The sequence below is a fragment of the Mustelus asterias genome, chromosome 1 (genome assembly GCF_964213995.1).
Source record: "Mustelus asterias chromosome 1, sMusAst1.hap1.1, whole genome shotgun sequence".
Taxonomy (NCBI): domain Eukaryota; kingdom Metazoa; phylum Chordata; class Chondrichthyes; order Carcharhiniformes; family Triakidae; genus Mustelus; species Mustelus asterias.
Genome location: NC_135801.1, coordinates 175,998,826 through 176,014,515, shown reverse-complemented (window position 1 = coordinate 176,014,515; position 15,690 = coordinate 175,998,826). Strand labels below are relative to the sequence as shown.

Here is a 15,690-nt window from a genome sequence, read left to right as displayed (position 1 = left end):
CTTACATTAACACTGCAAAGAAATTACCGTGAAAATCCCCGAGTCACCACACTCCGGCGCCTGTTCGGGTGCGCTGAAGGAGAATTTAGCATAGCCAAGGCATCTAACCAGCATGTCTTTCGGACTGTGGGAGGAAACCGGAGCACCCGGAGGAAACCCACGCAGAGACGGAGAACATGCAGACTCCACACAGGCAGTGACCTGAGCCAGGAATCGAACCCGGGTCTCTGGCGCTGTGAGGCAGCAGTGCTAACCAGTGTGCCACAGTGCCGCCCCGTCATAGAGGTTTACAGCATGGAAACAGGCCCTTCGGCCCAACTTGTCCATGTTGCCCTCTTTTTAACCACTAAGCTAATCCCAATTGCCCGCATTTGGCCCATATCCCTCTATACCCATCTTACCCATGTAACTGTCTATATGCTTTTTAAAAGACAAAATTGTACCTGCCGCTGGCAGCTCGTTCCAGACACTCACCTCTTTTCACTGTGTGAAAAAATTGCCCCTCTGGGCCCTTTTGTATCTCTCCCCTCTCACCTTAAACCTATGCCCTCTAGATTTTGACTCCCCTACCTTTGGGAAAAGATGTTGACTATCCAGCTGATCTATGCCCCTCATTATTTTGAGATCTCTATAAGACTAGTGTACCTAGAAATTACTTCTGTTATACATCTGTTCAAAGGATTCAATTGAAGGGGCAGTAGCCCCATTCTGCTTCATATTAACTGGACTTGGACAGAATTTTGTATTTGTGTTGCTCTGCTGGTTTTGGGTGAGCGTTTTAAATTGGAAATTAGGTGTCTTTGCTCTAAAAACCAGAAGTGCATAAAATGGTTTGTCACCAAAACTCAGCACTTTTAGACACTCATGTGCGAACAATACGGTTTAATATTTGAGGAAGATAGAAGAAAGATGGGCCACCAGCACCTTAATTTTAAAGATATTTAGTTCTGTTTGCCTGAGGAGTTGAGGGGAAGAAAACTTCCTCTCCAGTTCCATTTTGGTTAGACTCCAGAGCTGACAAAGCAGCAGGAGGTGGCAGGTAGGAAATGTTTAGTCACAATGCGGAGTTTAGCAACACCAGTCAATTTAACAACACATAGTCACAAAGCGCCAGGCATCACGAGTGGAGGGAACGTGCAGTGAACCAGCTGAACTTCACCTGCTTATCCTTTTATTATCTTCATAAAGCTTCATTCAGAAAAGTTGTGATCAAGATTGATTTTAATGGGTTGGGGCGCTCCGATGTTGTTTGGGTGAGGGTAATGATGATTGATGCGAGTGGCTCAGGAAATGTTGGCATGTGTCGAAGTTAGTGTTAATCTCTACTACACTTCTTGACCATTTTCAAAAGTTTTTTTTTCATGGGATGTAAGAGTCGCTGGCAAGGCCAGCATTTGTTGCTTATCCCTAATTGCCCTCGAACTGAGTGCCTTGCTAGACCATTTCAGAAGGCAGTTAAAAGTCCATCATATTGATGTGGGTCTGGAGTCACATGTCGACCAGGCAAGTTAAGGACGGCAGACTTACTTCCCCGCAGAACCATGAGGTGGAGATGCCGGCGTTGGACTGGGGTGGATTCACCTGACGAAGGAGCAGCAGTCCGAAATCTCATGATAAACCTGTTGGACTTTAACCTGGTGTTGTGAGACTTCTTACTGTCCCTACAGGACATTGGTGACCAGATGAGCTTTTATGACAATTGATAATAGTTTCATGGTCACCCATACTGAGATTAGCTTTACATTCCAGACTGATTAAGTGAATTCAGTTTCCAGCAGATACTGTGGTGGGATTTTGTTTCCAGGTAATATGTACTTATTCCAATTTATTTTACAATAAGGTGGTTTCTCTAAGTGTCAGATAAACCTCCCCAGAAATGTCCACAAAGGAAACACATTTCAGGAAAGCAAGTCCAAGTTATTCCTCATCAATTGGAGGGATACCAAGCTCCCCATCAGTCCATTTGGAGGGATCAGGATAAGGAAAATGACCGCATCAGGATCATGCCATAGGTGCCAGAAAATCCAGAACCACATAAAACCACAGAGAAACTGAGACTGCAGTACTTGATTCTTGGTCAGTTGTGGGTATTGTCGATATTGAGGTTCACCGTGGGCCCCACCACCAGCTCTCCTGACCGGAGCTTTCCCTGAGCTGCAGCCATGCAGAAACCAGGAGCCACTCCGCAGCGCTCTGGATGGTGGGATTTGAACCCATATCCTCTGGTGCAACGACAATAATCTCTCCTTCAGTGTCAACAAAATGAAGGAGATAGTCGTCACTTCAGGAAGGGTAGTGGAGAACATGCCCCTGTCTACATCAATGGGGACGAAGTAGAAATGGTTGAGAGCTTCACGTTTTTAGGTGTCTGGGTCACCAGCAACCTGTCCTGGTCCCCCCCATGCCGACACTATAGTTAAGAAAGCCCACCAACGCCTCTACTTTCTCCGAAGACTAAGGAAATTTGGCATGTCAACTACGACTCTCCAACTTTTACAGATGCACCATAGAAAGCATTCTTTCTGGTTGTATCACAGCTTGGTATGGCTCCTGCTCTGCCCAAGACCGCAAGAAACTACAAAAGGTCGTGAATGAAGCCCAGTCCACCATGCAAACCAGCCTCCCATCCATTGACCCTGTCTACACTTCCCACTGCCTCGGCAAAGCAGCCAGCATAATTAAAGACCCCACGTACCCCAGACATTCTCTCTTCCACTTGCTTCCATTGGGAAAAAGATACAAAAGTCTGAGGTCACGTACCAACCGACTCAAGAACAGCTTCTTCCCTGCTGCCATTAGACGTTTGAATGGACCTACCTTGCATTAAGTTGATCTCTCTCTACACCCTAGCTATGACTGTAACACTACATTCTCCACTCTCTCGTTTCCTTCTCTATGAATGGTATGCTTTGTCTGTACAGTGCACAAGAAACGATACTTCTCAGTGTATACTAATACATGTGACAATAATAAATCAAATCAACACAAATCCAAAATCAAATCAGAGCATTAACCCAGGCCTCCTAATTACTAAGTAGTTCAGTAACATCACCATTGTTATAATCATGACATGCCACAAAGCTGCACCATTACTACTGCACACGCTATCAGAAAGATTCAGCCCATTTTTCTTCATCTATTCCCTGAACTCTATCTAACAGCACTGGAAGTGTGGAAGTGTTCAGTTTTTCTTATGTTAATCTCTGACAGAGCTGAGCAGGAAAAAAAAGCCAAGAAAAATAATCATAGTTTGAAATTTCAAAATGCAGCAGGATACCAGAGCGATGAGCTAAATTGCCTCTTCTCATCATTGCCTATTGGAGTGAAGCGAATACGTTTCTCTACCAAATTACTTCAATGACTTTGGGTCTCTGGGGAAGACTAATTATTTTGACATATGAAATCATTATGGGACTGGGAGCAAATAGACCTGTTAGTTACTTTGCTCATATAATGAGAGCTTTATCACTGTACAATATGAAGTAATTACCTGTTCTTTGTGCCGTACACTGTGTATCCTCTTTTTCTTTATACTGTGCATCAATAAACCACTCTTAGTAATGCCAGATGTTCAGATGCACATTGCTAACAAATACAAGAATTGTGTCCAAAAGCCTTTGGATAATGACTATGTAACCTAGATTTATGCTTTAAAACCAAATAGCTTTTTCATTTGTCTGAACAGATCTGCTTTTGAGAAAGGTGACTATTGTACCATCTCATAAAGCAGAAGATGTATTATCAGTATAAGCAAAGGTACCTGGTATCAAGCATTCTATGAAACAATCATACAGTTTCAGTGTTAATCCCACAGTAATTCTGCAACCGTCAAGAACAATTATGAATATCACGACATTTTTTATCGTGAACATCCAGGATTTATTTTTAGTCGAGTCATTACTGTCTATTTGCTAATCAGATTGATGTATAAAGCTGACCTTTAATATCCGATATTATTGTGCCTTTATGGAGACGTCGATCATCCTAATGAGTCCTGAAAGGTTAAACGATGCGCGTTGAATATGGTGCACGCTGTGCAGTACAGGAGGGAGTGAACATTTTGATGAGAAGTCATCAACCTAAAACGTTAGCTATTTCTCCCACAAAGGGTTGCCTGGACTCGAAACGTCAGCTCTTTCCTCTCCTTACAGATGCTGCCAGATCTGCTGAGACTTTCCAGCATTTTCTCTTTTTGTCTCCCTCCAGAAGTATTGCCCGATCTGCTGAGTGTTTCCCTAATTATCAGTCTCCATATCAGATCTTCAGCACCTGGCTTTTGTGAGAGTGATGGTTGTTGTGGCTCAATGGGTCGCATCCCCCCTTCTGAACCGGAGGTTGTCGGGTCAATCCCATTCCCCACGATCTAAACTAACAACATGGTGCAGGAGTGAAGAAATACTAGATTGTTGTAGTTACCACCTTTCACATGATACATTAAGAATTTGAGACGTTTCTGATAGCTAATGTAAGCGGCTGCATGGATGCAAGTTTTCTTGTAGTAGCTGCAGATTGGAAAACATTGTATTTATGGGCAAAAGTAAAAGAAAAAAAGCAGGAATATTATTTTTGTGAGTTTAAGTTTATTTATTAGTGTCACAGTAGGCTTACATTAACACTGCTATGAAGTTACTGTGAAAATCCCCTAGTCACCACACTCCGGTGCCTGTACACTGAGGGAGAATTTAGCATGGCCGATGCACTTAACCAGCACACTTTTCAGACTGTGCGAGGAAACCTGAGCACCACGCAGACACGGGTAGAATGTGTAAACTCCACAGACAGTGGCCCAAGCTGGGAATTGAATCCAGGTCCCTGGCACTGTGAGGTTGTCTGACAGGGTTCTAAACTAACCCAGCTCTCCTGGTGTCCAACTGGATGAAATATTTATGTAGTTATATATGACGTAACCCAAAGGGTTTGCTCCTGCGTTGGTGCACTTTTAGCTGATATTAACAGAGACAGCACTAGGTAGCTTAGGGTTCAGTCCAGTTACCACAAGAGGCTGCTGTTGTGATTGACCTGAGTGTGTTAAAAGGCTGAGTGGATTATCACTGCTGCTGCATTTCTACTGTGTGCCTTTGGTATGCATTTGAATCTGTGCCAGTGTAAAATCTTATCTAATTGAATCTACGTTATGGCAACGTCGGTTCACCACCTGCGAATCCAGTCCGTTATGTAGCGAATGTGAGATTGGATTGCAGCCTATTTCACAACCAGTCAACCTACAAAATGCAGTATAAAGCAGGCTACAACGTCCCCTTCCACTATAAACCAGGCTCCAACATCCGCTGTCCTAACTAAGCTTTACCAAAGTGACAGTGTTTACAAGTTGATAACTGCAGAGGATGCAGCTTAACGACAACACAAACCAGAAGATATTGCTGGGCAGATCGACCTCAGAGAAGGTTAGCATTTCAAATAGCCCTTCTAAAACCGAGGCCGACACTGCTTATGAAACCTCGCACCAGCACCAGTCAGCGCCTTAGAAAGGAGGGAAGTGCAAAGGAAATCTCGGGGAATTCATAGAATAGCATCCCTACAGTGCAGAAGGAGGCCATTCGGCCAATCCCACCCAGGCCCTATCCCCGTAACCCCATATATTTACCCTGCTAATCCCCCTGACTCTAATGAACAATTTAGCATGGCCAATAAACCTAACCCGCACATCTTTGGACTGTGGGAGGAAACCGGAGCATCCGGAGGAAACCCATGCAGACACGGGGAGAATGTGCAAACTCCACACTCACAGGGTTCCCTGGCGTTGTGAGGCAGTAGTCCTAACCACTGTGCTGTCCCTGAAGTCTCAACAAATTGAATCCAAAACCTGAAAGCACATTGAGCCCTCTATGATTTTCATAGCCAAAACCTTCATTTCTGGATCCAGAGGAAACGTTTTAAGTTAATGGTTTGAATGTACATTTTCCAGCCCTTTTTATTTAACTAGCAGCTGCTGACAGATTGCAACAGTAGGTTTATAAGGGCTTAATCCTTTTAAGCTTTCACAGTTGTCCTGAATTTTTCTGCCATGTGACATTTGCCGCAACGACCAAAAAACTTTAAATATAAAATATTGTGTTGTCAGGTTAGACATTAAATAGATGGTCAGTAAACACAATTAACTGCCGATAGAAAAGCCTAATACTGTAGATGCTGAAAATCTGAATAAAAGCCGATAGCGCTGGATAAAGGCACTAAAGCTCTGATGAAGGGCTATCCAGACTCGAAACATTGGCTCTGTTCTCTCTCCACAGATGCTGTCAGACCTGCTGAGATGTTCCAGCATTTTCTGTGTTTGTTTCAGGTCGTGCTGGAGATACTCAGCAGGTCTGGCAGCATCTGTGGAGAAAGAGACGGGAGGGAAAATTGTTCGATAAAGGAACAAGTTCAGCTTGGCAGAGGAGGGTGCTGGTGGATGAAGATTATTCAGGCCTCTGTTCCAGGAAGAAGCGGGGAGTCCTTAACTCCACCTCGTGGGGATGGAGGTGTAGCGAGATTGGATGTCCATAGTGAGGAGGAGGCGATTAATGCTGGGAAATTGTTGGACCCACAAATGAATGGGGGGAAAGGGGCAGGATGAGGGAAGAAAAAAATAGAGTCAGGATAGGAAGAAGTTCAGTAGAGCAGAAACTGAAATGGTTTACCAGGACAGTCCAGAGGTAGATTTTGGGAAGGTGGCAGGAGCAGATTGTGTGGGGTTGAGGGACTATGAGGTGAGAAGCTGTAGAGGGAAGATATCCAGAGGAGATGAAGCCAGCGATAGACCTGAAAACAATGGCCTGATGTGGTGGAGTCATTGGCCAGGGGGAGGTAGGCAGAAGTGTCTGACAGTTGGCATTCAGCCTCTGCCAAGTCGAGGTCGCTACACCAGACAACCTATCACCTGAGAGAATGGAGTGCAGCAAGTCCAGGGGAGATAACTTAAAGTGAGTGAGGGGAGCAAAGAAAGTAAGATGGCCGATGTCTCAGCGATAATTCTCAATGAAAAGATCAAGAGTGGGTAAGCGGGGAGGGATCCAGGTGAAGAGAGAACACTGGAGATGGGGGAAAGGGTCTGCTGATTGGGGACAGGACTCTTGGCCAAAAAAATGAGCCCGGAGGAGGAGGCAATAGAAGAAGAGCTCAACATTGTGCCAAGCTCAATTCATTGAGATGGGTAAGGGAATAAAGCTGAGTCCTTTTCCAAGATGTGGAGATGCTGGCGTTGGACTGGGGTAAGCACAGTAAGAAGTCTCACACAACAACACCAGGTTAAAGTCCAACAGGTTTATTTGGCAGCACAAGCTTTCGGAGCGCTACTCCTTCATCAGGTGAGTGAGGACTTGTCTTCACAAACAGGGCATACGTAGACACAAACTCAATTTACAAGATAATGGTTGGAATGCGAGTCTTTACAGGTAATCAAGTCTTAAAGGTACATACAGACAATGTGAGTGGAGAGAGGGCCAAGCACAAGTGCTCACTCACCTGATGAAGGAACAGCGCTCCGAAAGCTTGTGCTGCCAAATAAACCTGTTGGACTTTAACCTGGTTTGTGAGACTTCTTACTGTCCTTTTCCAAGTACAGGTCATTCAGTGTCAGAGAGGGGAAGATCAGAGGAATACACAGAGAGAGGTGAAATTAGAAAAAGGGATGGGGTAAGAGGGAAGTGAAGGAGAAGATAATCTAGAGGGGTGTTGCTATCCATGAGTTGTTGGAGCTTGCATCCTATAACACCTGAAAGGAAGAGCAAAGCGTTTTTTGATAGAATCATAGAATCCCTGCAGTGCAGAAGGAGGCCATTCGGCCCATCGCTCCTGCACGACAACAATCCCACCCAGGCCCTATTCCTGTAACCCCACGTATCTACCCTTCTGACAATAAGGGTCAATTTAACTTGGCCAATCCACCTAACCTGCACATCTTTGGAATGTGGGAGGAAACCCATGTAGACATGAGAACGTGCAAACTCTGCACAGTCACCCACCTCCAGCATCTCCAGCACCTTGTTAAAGCATCGGATGAGACAACAGATGACGTGGAACTGTGAACAGGACAGCTTTGAGATTTTGATTTTCTGATTTGATTTATTATTGTCACATATATTAGTATACAGTGTAAAGTATTGTTTCTTGTGCACTAAACAGACAAAGCATACCGTAGAGAAGGAAAGGAGAGGATGCAGAATGTAGTGTTAGTCATAGCTAGGGTGTAGAGAAAGATCAGCTTAATATGAGGTAAGTCCATTCAAAAGATTGACAAGCAGCAGGGAAGAAGCTGTTCTTGAATCGGTGGATACGTGACCTCAGGCCATTGTATCTTTTTCCCGACAGAAGAAGGTGGAAGAGAGAATGTCCGGGGTGCGTGGGGCCTTGATTATGCTGGCTGCTTTGCTGAGGCAGCGGCAAGTGTAGATGGAGCCAATGGATTGGAGGCTGGGCTGCATTCACAACCCTTTGTAGTTTCTTGCGATCTTGGGCAGAGCAGGAGCCACACCAAGCTGTGATACAACCAGAAAGAATGCTTTCTATGGTGCATCTGTAAAAGTTAGTGAGAATCCTGATGAAGAGAGCGCTTCATTATCTTGCTATTCACTGTGAACCAACGCTTTGTTTCTTTACTACAACCATTACCACTCCCTTTGCCTTTTGTCCCGTCACCTCTTAAATCTCTTACACCCTCAACTATATCCCAGACCTTCCCTTTTGTCCTTCCTTCCTTTTCCTACCCAATTCCAATGACATAAAACCCACTAAATTTCTACCATAGTATTGCTGAACAACTAGACATGCTGTTGAAGCTTTTCATCTTGGACTCATCAGGACAGATTTGCAAGAATGCCTAATCTCAAAGGGAACAACATTTTAAACTGCATCAAAAACAGGAAATTCCGGAAAAGCTCAGCAGGTCTGACAGCATCTGTGGAGAGAGAATAGAGCCTACGTTTCAAGTCTGGGTGGGTCATCCAGACTCGGAACATTGGATCTATTCTCTCTCCTCAGATGCTGTCAGACCTGTTGAGTTTTTCCAGCATTTTCCGTTTTTGTTTCAGATTCCAGCATCTGCAGTGTTTTGCCTTTAATTTAAACTGCAAGTTCACACAGCTGTCACTTGTGTATTATCATCCTTAGACCTTCTATTTCCACTTTGTTGCTGCCCGTTCTTGGCCAACACCACCGTGAGTTCCTTGAGCAGCCATTATCAATCAGCTGTTTAGCCCTTTCCATGCTGCTTCTGATTCTCCACCACCCACTGTCATGTTTCATGGAAAACATTATTCCCCTGTCTGATCTGTGCAGTCCTACTTCCTATCTCCACCCCAGCATCATGTCTGCCAGTAATTGATCTTTCTGCAGCCATGCAACAGCACTGACTTGGTTTTAAATTGCAACCACAATTCACAGAAAGCTGGCATAATTCACTCTCCATGTTTTTCCCATGTGACTAATAAAAGATGGAGTGGACAGTGAAAGATTGCAGTCGATTGGCTTTTTAACAAGTTCAGTAGCTTGTTAGTTGGTTTTTTCAAAATGGCGGACAGATTTCCTATTTGGCCTTCCTTATTATTGGAGATTGGTGGGATGATGTTGTACTGCCAGCCTGATGCAGGGATGGGCCTGATTTGCCTCCATAAAATCCAGCCCAGAATCCAGAGGTGAACAACATTGAGGGAAAGAGATAGAGTGGACGGAATAAAATTATTTCCCTTGGTGGAGAATTCTTGAACCAGGGGACATAGATTCAAGATATGTGGCAGGAGGTGTAGAGTGGACATGAGGAAGAACCTTTTTACCCTTCTATATCAAAGGGTGAACGACCCTTTTTTACCCTTTTTACGCAAAGGGTAGTGGGTGTCTGGAATTCGCTGCTTGAGTTGTTGGTGGAGCCAGAGACCCTAAACTCTTTTGACAAGTACCTGGATCTGCACCTTAAGCGCTGTAAGCTAGAGGGCTAAGGTTCAGGTGCAGGAAGGTGAGATTAGAAAGGGCACCTCGGTGTCCTTGGACTGGCATGGACAAGATGGGCCAAATGGCCTCCTGCTGTGCTGTAACTTTTCTATGGTTCTGAGTGCAAGTCTATCTTCATTCATTATAGTGAAATGTAATAATGGGAAAGATGTAGTCAAGATGACCAACTGGAACAATTTACAATATTTTTTTTATTCATTTGTGGGACGTGGGCGTCGCTGGCTGGCCAGCATTTATTTCTCATCCCTCGTTGTCCGAGGGCAATTGAGAGTCAACCACATTGCTGTGGCTCTGGAGTCACATGTAGGCCAGACCAGGGAAGGACTGGCTGGAGAGCTGTTTTGAATTGCATGGGTGGCAGCCTTATGTCTGTCACTGTCAAGCTGAATGGTGCCTTGAATCTTTATGCATCACTGTCATTCTGGGCAGCAGTCAGTGACCTTTGCAACATATCTCTAACTTAACGCACCATTGCATAAAGTTAGTCATGGATGCAATGTTCAGGCAAGTGAATGATTTCATCTCCTTCACTACCAATGACATTAGTCAGGCCGAGAGAGCCACGGGCTTTCTGTGTATTCCTAGAATCCCCCATATTCAATGTGTGGTACATTGCATGTGACCACTGAGGCTCCATCGGGTCAGCCAAGGGTACTTGTCAATCATAAATGTTTTCATTCAATCAATGTCCAACTTGCTTGTGACCATCATCAAAGGATCTTGCAGATGTGTGCCTGCTATCCTGGGAGTAGTCACAACTCTTACATCCCTGGCCACGTCCGGGTGCCACGAATATTCTGTCCACCAGAATCATTAGAGTGTTGGTTTCTTGGAGACGAGGAATGAAGAGATGGTTTGAGAGAAATCCGTGGACAGACGCTGAGATGAGTTACAGTTAGAGCCACATACCTCCATCATCGTGGTCTGCTCAAAATGAGATTCCACTGCTTGGACCATGTAGATGGCTTTCTGCAATATTCTCTGGCTCGTGTATCATGAAGTGTAGTGGTCTATTGGAGTGGTCTACCCAACCTGGCGCCCCAGAGAGGGGAGGTCCAGGCAGAGGATGATCTATCGGAGCAAGTTGCATCCTCTGACGACAAGTCTCAGAACGCAGGAAGAACTATGTCAGCCAACAATGGAACGCAGTGTACAACAGGCTTGGACGGCAGAGAGACTCTCTTATAATAAGATGTTTTACCTAGGAGTGTGGAATTCGTCAAACAACAACATCTTTGCTTCACTTCCCTAATTTTTGTGGCTCCGGGGTGTCGGCATCAGGGCCGATGTGCGTGTGCCAATGGTGAGGCAGCCCAAAGGGACCCACGGGAGCAATAATTCCCTTGATAGCAGTCAGTCAATTCAATCCCAAACAGGATGCAGCAGACATGAAACGTAACTGAAGCTAGAACAACTCGTAGACACAGCTCCAGCAATAATGCAGATTCGAATCAATATACATCCACAGTGCTGTTCGGGAGGGGTTTGCAGGATTTGGACCCAGTGACAGTGAAGAAACGGTGATATCATTGCAAGTCAGGATGGTGAATGACTTGGAGTGGAAATTCCTGGTTGTGGCATTCCCAGCAAAGTGATGGAGGGTGCCATCAACTGTGCCGTCAAGTGACACTTAGTTAACAACAACTTGCTCACTTGCATTCAGTTTAAGTTCCGCCAAAGCCTCTGGCGGAACCATTTCAGCCTTGGTCCAAACATGGACAAAAAGCTGAACTCAAGAGGTGAGGTGAGAGTGACTGTCCTTGACATCAATGTAGCAATTGACCGAGTATGGCATCAAGGAACCCTCGCAAAACTGGAGTCAATGGGAATCGGGGAGGAAGCCCGCTACTGTTTGGAGCCGTGCCTAGCACATAGGAAGATGGTTGTGGTTGTTGGAGGTCAATCCTCTCAATCCCAGGACATCACTGCAGGAGTTCCTCAGGATAGTGTCCTCAGCCCAACCATCTTCAGCCGCTTCATCAATGACCTCCCTTCCATCATAAGATCAGACGTGAGGATGTTTGGTGATGATTGCACAAGGTTCAGTATCATTTGCAACTCCTTAAATACTGAAGCATTTGTGCCCTTATGCAGCAAGACCTGAACAATATCCAGCTTGGGCTGACAAGTGGCAAGTAACATTCATGCCACAGGAGTGCCAGGCAATGACTATCTCCCACAAGAAAGAATCCAACCATTTCCTCTTGACATTCAATGGCATTATCATTGCTGAATCTCCCACTATCAACATTCTGAGGGTTGCCATTGACCAGAAACTCAACTGGACCAGCCATTTAAATACTGTGGCTACAAGAGCAGGTCAGAGGAATTCTGTGGAGAGTAACTCACTACTGATTCCCCAAAGCATGTCCACCATCTACAAGGCACAAGTCAGGATTGTGATGGAATACTCTCCACTTGAGTTCAGCTCCAACACTCAAGAAGCTGAACACCATCCAGAATAAAGCAGCCAGCTCGATTGGCACCACCTTGAACATCCACTCCCTCCATCACCAATGCACAGTGGCAGCAGTGTGTACCACCTACAAGATGCACTGTAGCAACTTATCAAGGCTCCTTTGACAAGTCCTTCCAAACCCACAACCTCTACCACTTAGAAGAACAAAGGCAGCAGATGCATAGGAGCACCACCACCTGTGAGTTCCACTCCAAGTCACAAACAATCCTGACTTTCATTGTCGCTGAGTCAAAATCCTGGAACTCCCTCCCCAACAGCACTACAGGTGTCCCTACACCACATGGACTGCAGCAGTTCAAGCGGGTGGCCCACCACCACCTTCTTGAAGGCAATTGAGGATGGACAATAATAAATGCTGGCTTCACATCCCGTGAAAGAGTTTTTAGAGATCTTCCGCTTGACGATGACTCCAGAGGTTCGTAATCAGCCTCCAACTAATATCCAGCTCACCTCCAACACTTGTCCAAGTGTCCACGATCTGGACTATCGCAGTCTACGACAGCTGGTCTGCAATTGCGATGTGCTCCCACCAGCGTGTGTAACCCTATCGACTGACTCATGCCATATGAAAAGTAAAATCCGGCCTATAGTGTTTTTCATGACCTCGGGATGCTCCCAAAGTGCTTCACAGCATGCTGAGTACTCTTGAAGTGTAGTCAGTTTTGTAACATAGGAAATGTGGCAGCCATTTGTGCACAGTAAGCTCCCACAAACAGGAATGTGATAATAACCGGATGACCTGTTTTTCTTCAGCAAAGTTGGTTGAGTATAAATATTGTCCAGGTCAAATTTGTGTCCTGGGATCTTTTACATCCACTTGAGGAGGCAGAAAAGCCATTGCTGGCACTGCGCCAGGGACCAGGGTTCGATTCCAGCCTTGAGTCACTGTTTGTGTGGAGTTTGTTGTTCCTGTGTCTGCGTGGGTTTCCTCCAGGTGCTCCGGTTTCCTCCCACACTCCAAAATTGTGTAGGTTAGGTGGATTGGCCACGCAAAATTACCTCTTAGTGTCCAAAAATGTGCAGGTTAGGGTAATTTCGCAGGGATACAGGGATGGCGGGTGGTCTGGGTGAGTTGCTCTTTTGGAGAATTTTTGGGCTGAATGGCCTCCTTCTGCACTGTAAGGATTCTGTGGTTTAATCTGTCATCTGTAATACAACATCTCCAACAATGTGGCACAGGAACAACAAACTCCACACAGATGGCTACTCAACCGGAATCATTTTACCATACTGGAGGATAGCACCCCAATACTCAAATAGAGTCATAGAGGTTTACAGCATGGAAACTGGCCCTTCAGCCCAACTTGTCCAAGCCGCCCCATTTTTACCATTAAGCTAGTCCCAATTGCCCACTTTTGGCCCATATCCCTCAATACCCATCTTACCCATGTAACTGTCTAAATGCTTTTTAAAAGACAAAATTGAACCCGCCTCTATTACTGCCTCTCGCAGCTCGTTCCAGACATTCACCACCCTCTGTAAGGAAAAATTGCCCCTCTGGACCCTTTTGTATCTCTCCCCTCTCACTTTAAACCTATGACCTCTAATTTTAGGAAAGGATGTTGACTATCTATCTCATCTATGCCCCTCATTATTTTACAGACCTCTATAAGATCACCCCTAAGCCTCCTACACTCCAGGGAAAAAAGTCTCAGTCTGTCCAGCCTCCTTATAACTCAAACCATCAAGTCCCGGTAGCATCCTGGTAAATCTTTTCTGCACTCTTTCCAGTTTAATAATATCCTTTCTATAATAGGGTGACCAGATCTGTACACAGTATTCCAAGTGTGGCCTTACCAATGTCTTGTCCAACTTCAACAAGATGTCCCAACTCCTGTATTCAATGTTCTGTAAGAGTTTTAACAACACCAGGTTAAAGTCCAACAGGTTTATTTGGTAGCAAATGCCATTAGCTTTCGGAGCGCTGCTCCTTCGTCAGATGGAGTGGATATCTGCGAAACCAGATATCCACTCCATCTGACGAAGGAGCAGCGCTCCGAAAGCTAATGGCATTTGCTACCAAATAAACCTGTTGTTCTTTAACCTGGTGTTGTTAAAACTCTTACTGTGTTTACCCCAGTCCAACGCCGGCATCTCCGCTTCAATGTTCTGACCATGAAACCAAGCATGCCAAATGCCGCCTTCACCACTCTGTCCACTGTGACTCCACTTTCAAGGAGCTATGAACCTGAAACTCTAGATCTCTTTGTTCTGTAACTCACCCCAACACCCTTCTATTAACTGAGTAAGTCCTGCCCTGGTTCGATCTACCAAAATACATCACCTCGCATTTATCTAAATTAAACTCCATCTGCCCACTGCAGTGCAGTGAAAATTCAACATTAGGTGCCACACTGCCGAGACCTTTGTGCTTTGCTGGATCTGTTCTCTTTCTGATTTTAATTGTTCCCACGTGGGTGGCCGTTCCATCAGCTGAATGGCCCTAAGCTCTGGAATACCATTTTATAACCTTCGACCTTGCTTTCCTCCTTTAAACCAATCTCTTTGACCAAGCTGTTGATCATCTTTCCTTGTGTCTCTTTATTTGACTCAGCTATGACTGTTGTCAAAATAACATCAATCTCATCAATGTGGAGAATGTAACATTGAGTTTTTAGTAGTTGCCCAATTATACATGAAATCTGCATTTTTTTAACCAAAAACATTTGTTCTACCGGGAGGCAATGGCCTAGTGGTATTATTGCCAGATTATTAATCCCGAAATTCAGCTAATGTTCTGAGGATCCGTTTTCGAATCCCACCACAACAGATGATGGAACTAGAATTCAATTTTTAAAATCTGTAATTGATAATCTATTGGTGACCATGAAACCATTGTCAATTGACGGAAAAACCTATCTGGTTCACTGACATCCTTTAGGGAAGGAAATCCGCCCTCTTTAGCTGGTCTGACCTACATGTGACTCCAGAGCCACAGCAATGTGGTTGACTCTCCACTGCCCTCCAAGGGCAACTAGGGATGGGTGATAAATGCTGGCCAGCCAGCGACACCCATGTCTCACGAATGAATTTAAAAAATGATGTTCACTCCAAGGGGAGCAATTTGAAGATGGCCGTCTGATTCCTGATTCGAAATCATTTTTTTAAGAACCAAAATTCCCACATTGCTGTGTTATTTATATTTACTTCAATGGTTGGAAAATTTAAGTGTTTCCTCTGCTGCAAAGAAATTACTTTGAATTGAAAGGTGTGGACAATACGTAGAGATGGACTTGCATCGATTCCTAAACACTGCCATTGATACG

The 15,690-nt window shown here is 44.9% G+C and overlaps 1 protein-coding gene across 10 annotated transcripts in view; it reads left to right on the top strand.

Annotated features, from left to right (window-relative positions):
- Positions 1-15,690, top strand: part of LOC144500542 (zinc finger matrin-type protein 1-like) — a 106,201-nt gene that overhangs the window by 70,634 nt on the left and 19,877 nt on the right. Inside the window, exon 1 of one of the 10 annotated variants that reach the window (XM_078223703.1) lies at positions 9,501-9,632. The exons of the other annotated variants lie outside the window; for them this stretch is intronic. The gene's annotated coding sequence lies outside the window, so the exon portion shown is untranslated. Of the gene's footprint in view, positions 1-9,500; positions 9,633-15,690 lie in introns of those variants that run through there. 10 annotated transcript variants of the gene reach the window in all.